At 40.9% G+C, this 15,228-nt stretch overlaps 1 protein-coding gene and 1 non-coding gene across 2 annotated transcripts in view; one reads left to right on the plus strand and one right to left on the minus strand.

Moving 5' to 3' along the window:
• Window positions 1-15,228, plus strand: part of TMEM241 (transmembrane protein 241) — a 116,121-nt gene that overhangs the window by 77,801 nt on the left and 23,092 nt on the right. The gene's annotated exons all lie outside the window — the stretch shown is intronic.
• On the minus strand, window positions 11,609-11,717 carry LOC124517663 (U6 spliceosomal RNA). Its single transcript, XR_006963527.1, has one exon. It is a non-coding gene; the product is annotated as a U6 spliceosomal RNA (small nuclear RNA).

Raw genomic sequence — 15,228 nt, forward strand, 5'->3', positions numbered from 1 at the left:
TGTCCTCAGATATAGGACTTAGCAGAAAAAGACTGCAAAGCAGCTATTTAAATATGCTTAGAGATCTAAAGGAAACCATATTTAAAGAATTGAAAGAGTCAGTGAATACAGAATCTCAATAAAGAGAGATGATTTAAAAAAAAGAGAACCAGGTGGAAATTCTGGAGTTGAGAAGTATAATAAATGAAATGAACAATCCTCTAGAGGTACTCAATAACAGACTTGAACGGCAGAAGGAAAACTAAGTGAACTGAAAGGTGGAGCAAAAGAAATTGTTCAATCTAAAGAACAAAGATTGTTTAATAATTGAAGAAATATGGACAGAGGCTCAGAAACCTGTGGGACATCAAGCATATTAACATATATAAGAGTTCCAGAAGAAAAGTAAGAGTATAGAAGGTACAGATGACTTGAACAATACTGTCAACCAACTTGTCATAACTGACATGTGACACTCTATCCATTGACTGCAGAAAACACATTCTTTTCAAACATACATGGAACATTCTTCAGGATAAGTGTTATGCTGTGTCACAAAACAAGTCTTAGTAAATTTGAAAAGATCAAAATCACTTAACATATGTTCTCTGGCCACAGCAGAGCTAAATTAGAAATTTACAACAGGGCACCTGGGTGGCTCAGTTTGTTGAGCATCCGACTCTTGATTTTGGCTCCGGTCATGAACCTGGTGTTGTGGGATCCAGCCCTGCTTCAGGCTCTGTGCTGAGCATGAAGCTTGCTTAAGATTCTCTCTCTCTCTCTGTCTCTCTTTCTCCCTTTCTGCCCCTCTCCCCAACTCACACTTTCTCTTTCTCTCTCAAATTAAAAAAAAAAAGAAAAAAGAAAATAAATTTACAACAGAAAAAAAAATCTAGAAAAAAACATTTATTTGGAAATTAAATAACATACTTCTAAATAGCCCATGAGGCAAAGAATCACACGGGAGAATTATTTATTTTCTAGCTAGACTAACTAAGAAAATAAGAAAGAAGATACAACTTATCAAAATTAGAAATGAAATCAGGGACATTACCACTGATGCTATATAAACTAAAAGGATTATATATTATGAATAACTTTATTCATATTATACCAGCAAAGTAGACAATTTAGAGGAAATGGACAAATTCCCAGAAACGTACAAACCAGGAAAATTGACTCAAGAATAAATAGAAAATCTGAATAAACTCATAACAAGTAAATTATGTAAGTAGTGATTAAACATCTTTACCCAAAGAAAAGCTAAGGTCCAATGGGCTTTACTGATGAATTCTATCAAATATTTTTAAATGAAATATTTTTTCTTTACAAGTTCTCTTAGAGAGCAGAGGAAAGAGAATAACTCCCAATTTATTCTATGAGTTGCTCTGATACTAAAGCCAGACTAAATAAAATCATAAGAAAATTATAGACCAATATTCTCCATGAATACAGATGTTTAACACAACAGTAGCAAACCGAATCTGGCAACATAGAAAAAGAATTTTATACCATAATCAAGTGAGATTTATCAGCAATGCAAAGTTGTTTTAACAAATGGAAAGTACTATAATACATTATATCTACAGAATAAAGAATAAAAAAGGAGCCATGTCAGTAGGTGCAGAAAAATGATTTGACAAAAACCCAACATCCATTCATGATTAAAAAAGACTCTCGGGGCACCTGGGTGGCTCAGTCGGTTGAGCTCTGACTTCAACTCAGGTCAGGATCTTGCAGTCCATGAGTTCGAGCCCCGCATCAGGGTCTGTGCTGACAGCTCAGAGCCCAGAGCCTGTTTCAGATTCTGTGTCTCCCTCTCTCTGCCCCTTCCCCACTCATGCTGTGTCTCTCTCTGTCTTTTAAAATGAATAAACGTTAAAAAAAAATTTTTTTTAAAAAGACTCTCAACAAACTAGTAATAGAAGGGAATCTTCTCAACCTGATAAAAAGCACATGTGAAAAACCTATAGTTAACATTATGCTTAATGGTGAAAGACTGAATACTTTCTCCCTAAGATTGGGAACAGTACAAGAATGTTTGTGCCTCACCACTTCTATCAGGCAGTGCAATAAGACCAAAAAAAAAAAAAAAAAAAAGCATCCAAATTAGAAAGGAAAACATTAAATAGTCTATATTCACAGATGACATTTATCCTACATGTAGAAAATCCTAAGAAATCTATAAAAACATTAATTGAACTAATAAACGATTTATCAAGGTCTCAGATACAAGATCAATGTACAAAAATCATTCATAGTTTTATGTATGAATAATGAACAGTCATGTTCATAAAAATGAAATTAAGAAAATAATTTCATTCATAACAGCATTAAAAATACACTTAGGAACTTAAAGCAGTTCAAGACTGAAAACTGTAAAGTCTCAGAGAAATCTAAGATCTCAATAAATGGAAAGACTCAATGTTAAGATTGAAATTCTTCCTAAGTTGATCAATAGATTTAATGTAATCCCTGTCAAAATCCCAGCAAATGCTTTGTACAAATCCACAGACCGATCCTGAAGTTTATTTGGAAATTCAATAGCCAAAACAATTTAGAAAAAGAAAAACAGGGGCACCTGGGTGGCTCAGTCAGTTGGGCATTCAACTCTTGATTTCAGCTCTGATCATGATCTCACGGTTTGGTTCGTGAGTTCAAGCCCTAGGTGGGTCTCTGTGCTGACAGTGCAGAGCCTACTTGGGATTCTCGCTCCCCTCCTCTCTCTCTGCCCCTCTCCCACACATGCTCTCTCTCTCAGAATAAATAAATAAACTTTAAAAAGAAGAAGAAAGTTGGGGGATTTAAACTACATGATTTTAGAATTTTATAAAGCTAGAATAATCAAGACGTTATGGTATTGGCATTGGATAGGCATTTATGGTCTATGGACTTTCAATAAAAGTGCCAAGGCAATTGAACAGGGAAAGGATTTTCTTTTCAACAAATGGTGCTGGAACAACCAGGTATGCAAAAAAAAAAAAAAAAAAAAAAAGGTGCTTAAACCCTCTCTCTTATCATCAACTCAACCGTGGATTGTACACCTAAATATAGGAGCTAAAACTGGAAAACTCTTAGAATAAACTGCGGGAAGAAATCTTACCAACCTTGGTTTAAGCAAAGAGTTCTCAGATATGACACCAAAAGCATAAGCCATAAAGTAATTGATAAATTAGACTTCATTTTGTTAAAAAATAGGCTTCACACCCAGTGTGCGGCCCAACGCAGGGCTTGAATCCATGACCCTGACTGAGATCAATACCTGAGCTGAGATCAAGAGTTGGACACTTAACTGACTGAGCCACACAGGTGCCCCAGGCTTAGACTTCATTTAAATTAAAATAGTATGCAATTCAAATTAATGGTCAAAAGACACTGTTAAGAAAATGAAAAGCCACAGCCTAGGAGAAAATATTTGCAAATTATGTATCTGATTAAGGACTTGTTTCTAGAATATATAAAGAATTCTTTGTACTCTCTTCAGTGAGACTACATACAACCCAACCAAAAAATGGTTGAAAGATGTGAATAGATAAATATCTGTATAATGGAATGTTAGTCATAAAAAGAATGGTATCTTGCCACTTGGCAATGACGTGGGTGGACCTAGAGAGTGTAATGCTAATAAGAGAAATAAATCAGTCAGGGAAAGGCAGATAACATGGTTTCACTCATATGTGAAATTTAAGAAACAAAACCAACAAGAAAAAGGAAAAAATAGAGAGAGGCAAACCAAGAAACAGACTCTTAACTATGACCAGGGCGAAGGTGGGGGCGGTGGGTGAAACAGGTGATGGGGATTAAGAAGGGCACTTGTGATAAGTACCAGGTGATATGGAAGTATTGATTCACTATGTTGTACTCCTAAAACCAATATTACACTGTATGTTAACTAACTGGAATTTAAATAAAAACTTTTAAAAAAAAGATATGAATAGGCATACATTTCACCAAAGAAGATACATAAATGGTTCGTGAAGTCCATAAAAAGCAACTCAATGTCATTAGCCATTAGGGAAGTGCAAATTAAATCATGATGAGATATCGCTACCCACTCACTAAGATGGCTGTAATAAAAAAAATATAGACAATATCAAGAGTTGACGAGGATGTGGATAAACTGGGACCCTCATAAATTACTGGTAGGAATGTAAAATGGTATAGCCACTTTGGAAAACTGTTTTGCCAGTTTCTTAAAATGCTAAGCATAAACTGACTAAATAGCTCAGCAATTCTGTTCCTAGAACTCTACCCAAGAGAAATGAAAACAAAAAGACTTTAACATGAACGCTCAGAGTAGCATTATTCATAATAGCCCCAAACTGGACAATATCTAAATGGCCATCAGTTGGTGAATGTATAAAAGAGATGTACTGTTCACATACAATGGAATACTATTTGGCAATAAACAGGAATGGACTATTACCTCATTGCTGCAACATGGATGAATCTCAAAAACGTTATGCTAAGTGAAAGAAGCCAGTGCAAAAAAATACATAGAGTATGATTCCATTTATTGAAATTTCCAAAAAAGGCAAATTTATGGAGACAGAAAGCATAGTGATGGTTTCTTGGAGCAGAAATTGACTACAAATAGGCCCAAGGAAGTTATTTTAGTTCATAGAAATGTTCTAAAACTGGGTTGTGGTAATGGTTGCACCATCATTTAAATTAATTTATTAAATGTGTTCATTAAAAATCATTGAATTTGGGGGGTGCCTGGATGGCTCAGTCGGTTAAGCATCTGACTCTTTATTTTGGTGGAGGTCGTGATCTCACATGGTTGTGAGATCGAGCCCCATTTTGGGCTCAGCGCTGAGTGTGAAGCCTGCTTGGGATTCTCTCTCTCTCCCTCTGTCTCTGTCCCTCCCCTGCTCGTGTGTACACTCACTCTCTCAAAAAATAAATAAAAATAAACAGTTAAAAAAAATCATTGAATTTTTGGGGCGTCTGGGCAGCTCAGTCAGATAAGCCTCCCACTCTTGATATCAGTTCAGGTCTTGATCTCAGAGTCATGAGTTTAAGCACCATATTGGGCTCTGTGCTAGGCATGGAGCCCACTTTAAAAAAATCGTTGAACTTTACATTTATAGTGGGTGGATTTTATGGCATTAAACCATCCCTGAAAGCTGCAAAGTGCTCAAAGAATAGTGCTTAAATATTGTCTGTTGGTATTAGGAAGGATATTTTTCTTGTGTATGGCTTTGCCTGTTTGGCCACTACTTTCATGAGCCTCCTTTTTACCTATTTAAATTTTTCATTTTCTTTTAAACTTGGGGGGAGGTGAGGTTCATCATTTCCTTCTCTGTAGCTGATTCAAAAGTATAAGGGTTTTTAATTGGCTGCTAAGGTTTAATGCTAATCCTCCTTAAATGTTGAAGATTGGATTAGATGAGCCACTAAGGTCTCTTCTAGCTTCAGTAGTCTCTCTTTTTCTCCCTCCCCTCCTCCTCCTTTTTCTTTTCTGTTTGAAAATAAGCTCTGTTATCCTCAGTGGCATAATACTTTCCCATTCTTTGGACCACCTACACATCAGAATGTGCTGACATTTGAAATACAACATAATTGTACTTAGCAATACAACATTTCCCCATGACGTCATTGTGACTCTAGTGAGTGCCAGCATGTTCGGAAAATGACTCAGAAGGATGTTCCGTTGGCCCCAGAGGAGAATTTGGATTCTGTGGAAAAACTCAAAGACACTCAGAAAGGAAGGTCATTCAGAAGAGGCTGAGGGCACCTTCTTCCTTGCTCCAGAAGGATCCATTCTCTGCTATTTTCCAAGGAATTGTCACATGAACTTCATCACTTCTAAGGTATCCATGCTTCTCTCTGGTCCTTATCTTAGTATCTTCTTTAGGTCTGAGAATGCTCAGCATGGGAAAAAAAAGGGCCTTTGAAGTCACTTTATATTGTTACCATTGTTATTCTTGTTTTTCTATTTGTGAATTTAAGAAACATTCTCAGGGTACCTGGGTGGCTCAGTCAATTAAATGTCCAACTCTTGATTTTGGCTCGGGTCATGAGCTCATCATTTGTGAGATCAATTCCCTTGTCAGCGTCTGTGCTGACAGCACAGAGCCTGCTTGGGATTCTCTTTCTCTTCTCTCTGCCCCTCCCCTGCTCTCTCTCTGTCTCAAAACAAACAAACAAACAAACAAACAAACAAACAAACATTTTTTAAGGAAGAAACCTTCTAAAAAGCAACCTTTTTAGCAACTTTTTTTATTTCTCCCTTCAGTTTGATAAATTTGGGCATGTGAAATCTAACTTCATCTTCATAAAATCTTGGAATCTCTTCCCACTTGTAAAGCACTGATGCAGGAAAAAGTGAATGAATTTAAGACGAAAGCAATGAAATGTGTAGACATATAAGGAAGATGTGGTATGCTAATGGGTTTCTCTAGTAGATTTAAGTTATCATGTGAGAATTTTTTCCGGATTGAATAGTGCCTTGTCTCATCCGGGTTAACTTCAAACTGACTGGTGTTCTAAGCATCCACTGGGAAGAAGCAACTGAGGCCAGAGTGAGTTTATGTTGAGGATGAGCCAGGAGAGAAGATTCATTCCCAGACAGCAGCTCTGGCTCTCTAGGGCCCTTAGAATCCAGGTTTTGCTCTCCATTTCAAAGCTGCTTCCATAAGAATGCTTTTTTCCTTTAAGTTAATGCCATAGTTGCTGCCGCCATTTTGTCCTGACTCAGTGGTAGACCAAGAAACCAAGTCTTAGTTTGTTCTCTATGGCCCTGGGAAAGATTTTTCTATAGCTTGCCTTGTATGTGTCTCTTGATTTGGGTTAGTTTGTATTTTTCACATGCACAGGGCTGGGATGAGGGCCATCATGCAGTGTGGGGTCGGCACCTGAGAACAACGAGTGCCCCCTTAAATGTTGCACGCTAGGTACCTTGGTTGCCTCCCCCAGTCCCTTCCCTGACAATGTGTCATAATTTACTGCCTACCAGAAACAACTGCTATTTCCATGGGACCTCATGGTATACTAGATTCTTTCAGTTTGGGTAGTATTAAAAGTGCCTGATATCAAGGTATGTGGTCTCTCTTTGAATGGCCTTCTTTTTGGACATGATTCTACCAGTCAGCCTTTATTGGGGAAACCTTTGGAGTCTGGGGTGGGGAAAATGGGTTAGTATATGTGTAGGGCCTGCCGAGTGCATCTTATAATCCAGAGGAGGAGATAAGAGTGACAGGGTGAGACTGTTACAGTACATTGCTAAGCGGGGTAGTACTGACTTCAGGAGTTGGGTAAAGGGAAGCTCCAAGTGGACTGAGGTGGTGGAGAGACCGAACTGGCCCCTGCAAGCCCAGGTTGCCTGGGAGAAGTGGAAATGGAAGCACAGCCTTCCAGGATGAATGGCAGGGGTCCCGAGGCAGGACGTGCACGTGGGGAACCATGAGGAAATAAATTTGACCAGAGGAGGAGGAGAGTGTGAGGGTGTGAGGGTGGAAATGGGCCTGGAAGAGACAGTTAGGAAGCCCTAAAAGCCATGCCCTGGAGATCACTGTGAACTTTTGAATGAGACCGACTAAAGGCAAGTCATGTTGGAAATGAGTTCCAAGCATTTAGAAGGGAGGTGAATCAAGGTAGTGAGTGATGGCAATAAAAGTGAAAGGTCATCTTGACTGACAGTCTGAAGAAAAAGAAATTGTGATTGTTTAATCTATCACATAAGTGTTATGTGATCAAAGAATTAGATAACAAAGACCCAGATCCTTTTAGAGCAGTAGGGAGTGTGTGATAGTCGTTTGGGTCCAGGGAGTGACCGATAGGGAGGTTCACAAATGACCCCAAGGTTTGTGGCTTGAGACATGAGACTTCCATGGCATCACAGAAACGGGTGGGGGGATTATGAAAGAACATCTTTGGGGAGGGAAGCTGGTGAAATCTATTTTAGACAGATGTGTATGGAGGGAGCATCTAAATGGAACTGCTTTGTGCTGGACACATGGGGTGAAAGGGAGGGCAGAGCTCAGGGCTTCATGTGTCCGTTTGGGCTCCGCCTAGAGCAGTGGAGTTGGAATCAAGAACGTCACGAGGGGCGCCTGGGTGGCCCAGTCGGTTAAGTGTCCGACTCTTGATTTCCACTCAGGTCATGATCTCAAGGTTCATGAGATTGACCCCCGCATTGGGCTCTGCTCTGACAGTGAAGCCTGCCTGGGATTCTCCCTCTTCCTCTCTTTCTCTGCCCCTCCCCTTCTCACACATATACGTGTGCACTCTCTCCCTCTCTCTCTCTCTAAATAAATAAATAAATAAACAAACATGTTTTTAAAAAAGGAACGTGAATGGGGCGCCTGGGTGGCTCAGGCGGTTGGGTGTCAGACTTCGGCTCAGGTTATGATCTTGCGGTACGTGGTTTCGAGCCCCGTGTCGGGCTCTGTGCTGACAGCTCAGAGCCTGGAGCCTGCTTCTGATTCTGTGTCTCCCTCTCTCTCTGCCCCTCCCCCGCTTGTGTGCTGTCTCTGTCTCTCAAAAATGAATAAGTGTAAAAAAAAAAACTAAAAAAAAAAAAAAAAGGAACGTGAAGAAATAGATGAGCTCACTGCAGGAGCAAGAGGATGTGGGTGGAGCAGAGCAGAGGGCTAAGCCTTTCTTGGGAGATACTTCAATACCAGAGATCAATAATGTGTGGGAGAGAGAAGTGATAGCCAAAGAAAGCTGGGAAAGTTCTCTGTGGGGAAGTCTAAGGAAGAGTTTAAAGGAGTAAAGCAAAATGCTGCCAAGAGGTCAGAGAGATTTGGATTGGGATAAGCCTAGACCAAGGACATTACTGGTCTTGCAGGAAAAAGTTTTATAAGGGCAGGGTGGGAGGGGGGCGGAAGATAGATCATAAATATCCAAGAATACACAGATGCGGGAAGGAGATTGTGACTGGTGGTGGGCAGGGGGATAGTCAGATCTAGCAAAGATAATTTCTTTTCTGAGGAAAGAAGGACTTGGGCATATTTGAAACTAGAAAAGAAGACGCTGTATACAGAGAGATTTGGAGATGCTGAAGAATGAGGCGAAATAGGGAGAATAATGAACTTCAGTGGGAGACAGAAGGAGAATGGGGGCTCGCTTTAGAGAAGACAGCCCTTTTTCTGAGCCTCAGTAGAAGGACAGTGAAAAATGGGAAGGAGGCTTTCCCAAGAGATGCATGGGACTGGGGTGTCAGGGGAACAAGGAAAGAGCCTCACTGTTTGGTTTTGATCAAGTAGCTCAGAAATGTTAGAAATGTTATGACTCGAGTGAGCTCTGACAGTGTTGATGAATCTAATATTTAAGGCTAAATGCTGATGATGTGTACATTCAATTGTAGGATTATATATAATGATGATTTGCCAGGAGCCTGATCATTGATTATCAGTACCTACTTAATAAAGCATTTACCAGATTTTAAAAGTCCTTAATAGGGGCACCTGGGTGGCCCGGTTGGTAACATCTGACTCTTGATTTTAGCTCGGGTCATGATCTCACAGTCTCAAGATCAAGCCCCGTGTGGGGCTGCAAGCTGAGTGTGGAGCCTGCCTGAGATTCTCTCCCTCTTTCTCCCTCTGCCCTTTCCCACCCCCGCTTGCACACATGTGTGCATGCACTTGTACTTTCTCTCTCTCTCTCAAAAAAAAGTCCTTAATAGAACCCATCAGAATAAAGTAGGAATCGGCAATCTCACCTTCCGTCCTTATCACCCAAGTCTGCCTTCTGTCATAGAAGATTATGTGTAAATGCTACAAGCAGTTAATTGGGATGTTTTCCGCTGTTATTAGAGTTTGGGCAGTCAGAATCTTATGTAATGGGCTTCCTTTCCCTTTGCTGCTTAGGAAAATGCTTCTCACACAGTCCAGGTAAACCTTCCTAGACATGGGGGAAACCTTCCTAGAAAGGGTCCCATGTAAATCTTCAAACCTGGAGTGCGTGGTGGGTGCAGAAGTAGAGCAGGCAGACAAAGAAAGATCAAGGAAGAAAATATTGCAAAATTAGAAAATTCTAGAACTGAACTCCCCAATGTTTCAAGATAAAAGCAGAATATATGAGATCATGTCTGTGAGGGTAGCTGGGGCATGATAATGTGGTACGAAAACAAAGAGCATTATTATATAGAGTTATATAAACCTGGACCGGGACTTCATTCTGACCTACCTTTGAGTCCCAGGTCTGCCACCTTCTAGATGTGTGCTCATCTGTAAACAAATATAATTATAATGTCTAGTGTACTGAGAGGATGGGATAATATTTAGACAGCCATAGAAGAGTGGGTGCCAGTCCTCCCTGGCACTGTCGACCACTGGTTTAATTCTTTCACCAAATTAACCAGTGACTTCCTGAGTCTGAATTTATCATTTGTATTTCCTAGTTCTAGGTAAGTGAATTTAGCTGTGGGCAGCCTACTCTAGACACTACTGGAAATTCAGCATGCATGAGAACGGGGTCTCTCACACATATTTAATCAGACATTGTCTAACAAAGGAAGCAATTGATGCCCCATTCACAATGTTTTTAAACCTATATAAAGAGTCATTGATTCAGAACAGTTGCCAGGCCCGTGACAATGTGTGTTTGTTGGTTCCCATGGAGACCACCCTGCTGGCTGTTCTGTGATGGAGCCTTAATTATACACTGGGATTGCCAGGGAGCCTTCAGAGCTGTCTCCATAACAACATCTCCCTGTGTAGTAACAGACCGCCATCCTGAACTGTGTTTCCTCTATAGGGGTTGCTCTTAAAAGGGGTGAGAAGATCTACTGGTAAGTTTCAGCCTCTGACGGATTTATCCTCATGAAGATCTCTTAAAAGGATAAGAATTTTTCTGAGTTTTGACTAGCTGTCTCTCTGGCTGTTTTGCCAGATCTTGGAAGCACAGACTAATGTCTTTCTTTTTTCAATGACATGTTGACATTTCTCTTGACCTATTGCCAAGATATTGAACCAAGAAGGAGTCTTGGCAATGTCAGTTTACCGGGTAAAATTAAGCCTGTTTTGTGTATAGGATGAACTTGTAAAAGCATTGTCAACAGATGCTGTGAGGGTTCGATGTTTGGAATTTTAAAATGTCTCCAAGACCATTGATAAAACTCTTGCCATTTCTGGTAGAAATTTTTTTTCTAAAGAAGAAGGAACAGCTTAGTGTCTTAATATGGGATCACACAAATTTCGTGTCTTCTAAATAACATAATTGTTTACTCTTTGCTTAAGTTTTTAGATGTATTTGTACAGAAGTTTCAAGGCTTGATTTTGAATCATAAATTGAACTTTTGAGGAGGTGACAAGTAAACACATCTTTCAGGTTCAGGAATGAGACTTCTTAGGTTCAGTATCCGGCATGCACGAGTATACACACACGTGCGGGTGTGCACACACACACAAAGAAGACACTATGGGAAATCCTGGGAGTAGAGTTATGATGCCCATCACATTTTGCTCTCACTAGGTCATCTATGCTGAACAGTGTTAGTTCTCTCCCTCTTCCTACTCTGTTGCTACTGTTACCCCTTCCCTGCCCCACCCAGTTTTATTGAGATATAATTGACATATAACTATTAGCTTAAGGTGCACAATATGATGATTTTGATTTTGTATATATTGTGAAACAATCACTGTAACAAGTTAACATCCATCACCTCACGTAGTTACAGAAAACTAGGGAACGCTTCATGAATTTGTGTGTCATCCTTGTGCAGGGGGCCATGCTAATCGTTTTTGGTAATGTTCCAAATTTAGTACATATGGTGCCAAAGTGGGCACAGTTACTTCCTTTCCTTTGTTTTCCTCATCATTCTTGTCATCGTCACTGCCTGTTGGGCGTGGAGAGCCTGTCACTGTCTTTCCACACTTACTGAATGGGGAAAGGGAATCAGGAAAGAGGAGCCTCCCCGACTCAGACTTCCCTCTAATCAGCCTAAGACTCCACCTCTGTTGCTGGGACAGTGAAAAGCTCATTTGAGGGGCACCTGGGTGGCTCAGTCCATCTTCAGCTCAGGTCATGATCTCACGATTCATGACTTCGAGCTCTGCATTGGGCTCACCGCTGTTAGCACAGAGCCTGCTTCAGATCCTCTGTCCCCCCTGTCTCTGGCCCTCCCCTGCTTGTGCACTCTCTCTCAAAAATAAATAAATGTTAGAAGAAAAAAGAAGAAAAGAAAAGAAAAGAAAAGAAAAGCTCACTTGAAGAGATAACTTCCCGCACAGCAGTTAGTGTTTCTCACGTCTTCCTCCCTCCGTTGTTATTCAGCACCATAACACGTCAGGAATGGTTTGATGAAAATAAATTATTAAACCCAACAAAGCTGTGAAATGTGACTTTTCTGTCAGAAGAGTGTGCTTAAAAATCTAACTATGGCTATGACCTAATTAAATCACTTTTCTTTCACAGTTTAGGCAGCTCTGGCAATGAGAATAACTTTTCATGGAAAATTAAAACCTAGAGGCAGAGCATAATTTCCTTTACAGTCTCTAGCTGGGCAACAAAAACAGCACGTGGGGATGTCTTTCCATGACATCACTGCTGAAGCGACAGGAACTTGAAGTGGCAAGTTCAGGAGCTGCCTTGTTGTTGTGGAGCTGTATGGAAACAGTCAGCAAAGAATTTAGTTATCTGGGAATTATCCGTTTATGAGTAAGGTTTTCCCAGAGGGCACAGGGGAGGAGACATACAGTTACGGATTAGAGAAAAAAAATTAAATTCCATTTCCTATTGTCAGAATAATTCATAGGGAGGGATGCTAACGGACATTTTGCTACTTTGGATAAGGTTGTTGTTTTCTTGTTTCCAGTTATGAACTCCTAATTCTTTCCTCAGCTATTTTTAGTGCCATTGACCATCACAGTGTTCTCTGCTGTAAAAATATGATAACAATGCTCGCTTTCACAACTTTTGACCTGAATGAATTTGTATCAGTTCATTTACTAAGGAAATACCCTGAATTTCTACAAATTTCCTGGCTCCACGGTTTATATATAAAATTTTTCAAGTCTATTTATTTATTTTGAGAGAGAGAGAGAGAGAGAGGAGAAAGAGCACAAGCAGGGGAGGGGCAGAGGGAGACAGAATCCCAAGCAGGCTCTGCACGGTCAGCGCAGAGCCTGACACAGGGCTCGAACTCACGAATGGTGAGATCATGAACTGAGCCAGAATCAAGAGTTGGAAGCTTAACCAACTGAGCCACCCAGGCATTCCTGTTTATAATTTAACGTAACTGAAATTAAAGTGATTTTTGCGACACAAAGTCCAGTTAATTAGGAATGTTCACAAGGCCTCTGCTGGAGGATACACTGGCGAGTACTCTGTTCACTGTAGGATAGGATTGCATACATGAGTGCTGAGTAAATGCCTGAATCTGCTGATGTTATTTTACACATCTTTGCAGGTTTGTGCCCTCGCGTCAGAGACAGGGAAAGGCGGAATTCTGCTCGTTACCTCATGCAGTACCTCCAGCTGCCCCCAGTAATGCTCTCCTTCTCCGTATGCACACATTCCTTCCTTTGTGCATTTATCATTTCCTTGTAAAGACCCTCACTCCGTATCCCTAAAATTAAGTTCTCCGAGGTGTGGCCCAACACAGGATGACCAGCAAAGAGCTCTCCTGTACGTGCCCAAACCAGAGGGTGGACTGTGTGGGCAGAAATGAGTTGCCTGGGTCACGAGAGAAGGAGCTGCCGTAGTCAAAGCTAATACAGTGAAACCTTCCTTGGGAAATTCAAAGGTGCAGACTCTTATGATGGGAAGGCAGAGTTTTGACACAAATAGAAAGGAGTAACATGTGGATTTGAAAGACCTGTGGTGATGTTTTTGTTTCTATGTAAGTAAACGTGTCTGTAAGGCCAGGCCAACAAGCAGGTTGTTCTTGTTTATATGGATCCCAAATAGCGAGTCAGTCAAATACCCAGCAAGAAAAGTTTTTTCAGTCAACAGTGAATTGCCTGGTACCATGTAAACACAGCTAGTGTTAGATTTGTCATTTAATTACGTTGTTTCTGTGCCCTTCTAGGGGGTCTTGAGGGGGTGGTGGTTGTAAGGGGAACAGGATCTCCCAGGCTACACCTCCACATCTGTCTTCTCCTCCTGGGACTTCCGGAGGCTGGGGGGTCTGCACAGGGAGCAGACCCCCCAGTCACATCTGTCTCCAAGGAAAATTCCACCTCGTTTCTTTCCTGCTTCGTCTCAGGCCATTATTCCCTATTTGGGGTTTGTGTGCTTTCTGTACAGTTTTCCAGATGCACGATGTTTGGCCCAGAATGTGGTAGGTGATTAGTCAAGAGTTGATAAAATACCCACCACTTTCCCTCACCTCCATGTCAGGAGAAGAAAAGGAAGGACAAGGATCAGGCAAATTAGAAAAATCACAATAATCAGATCACTCCTTCCCAGCCAGCCACCTGGGTGTGAGCCTGTGAGCCCAAGGAGGTCAGGGAATATCTTTTTTTCTTTTTTGAAGTTTATCTATTTTGAGAGGGCGGGGGGAAGAGGTGTGTGCACACAAGCGAGGGGGCACGCAGAGAGAGGGAGAGAAAGAATCCCAAGCAGGCTCTGTGCCATCAGCGTAAAACCCAACGTGGGGCTCAATCATATGACGGTGAGATCATGACCTGAGCCGAAATCAAGAGTCGGAGGCTTAACTCAAGGTTGTATTCCTAACACCTGGCAGAGTGTCCCCACTCGCCATTAACAAGCCCAAATAAGGTACAAAGTGTCGGGGGTTTTCCCAGGCGCAAAATTTGAACGTAAAGAATTTGGTGAGTATTAAAGTGCCTCTTCCATTTTCTTTTTTTTATTGAAACTGGAATTAGGAGTCATTGTTTTCAAGTCTCTGGGTAGTCTTTTGTACAATGACTACCCCTCCCCCTAAAAAAGAAACAAGATTGTCACACTGTGTTAGTTCTAATTCTAAGAAGGAATTCAAGGATCCAATCACCTGTTATTATCTCTGCACTGCCCTCTCTCCCCGAGAAAGGATTTTCACCTGTGAAAACAAATGTTTTTCTTTAGGTGAGAGTTAAGAGGTGTTCTCTTGACTTTGGTCCCTGTACTCTTGCAAATCGTTACCTTACGGATGCTGCAGTAAGCATGGTCGACACTACTATCCCAAATTGCCGAATGTTTGCACCGTTAGGCTTTGCTGTTCAGATCTCTTTACCGTCCTCTGTGCACCCTTAAAATATTAGGATTTCGAGTTCAGCACTTTCAGGGGGAGGTGTTTGGCGGTTATTCAGTGTCACCTTTCATTGGAGTATATAAGTTTTGCCTTTCAAGAATAGC

This window comes from Lynx rufus, unplaced genomic scaffold (genome assembly GCF_022079265.1).
Source record: "Lynx rufus isolate CCGP_SWC_20201006 ecotype Redwood Valley unplaced genomic scaffold, mLynRuf1.p SCAF_22, whole genome shotgun sequence".
In the NCBI taxonomy this organism is placed as follows: Eukaryota; Metazoa; Chordata; class Mammalia; order Carnivora; family Felidae; genus Lynx; species Lynx rufus.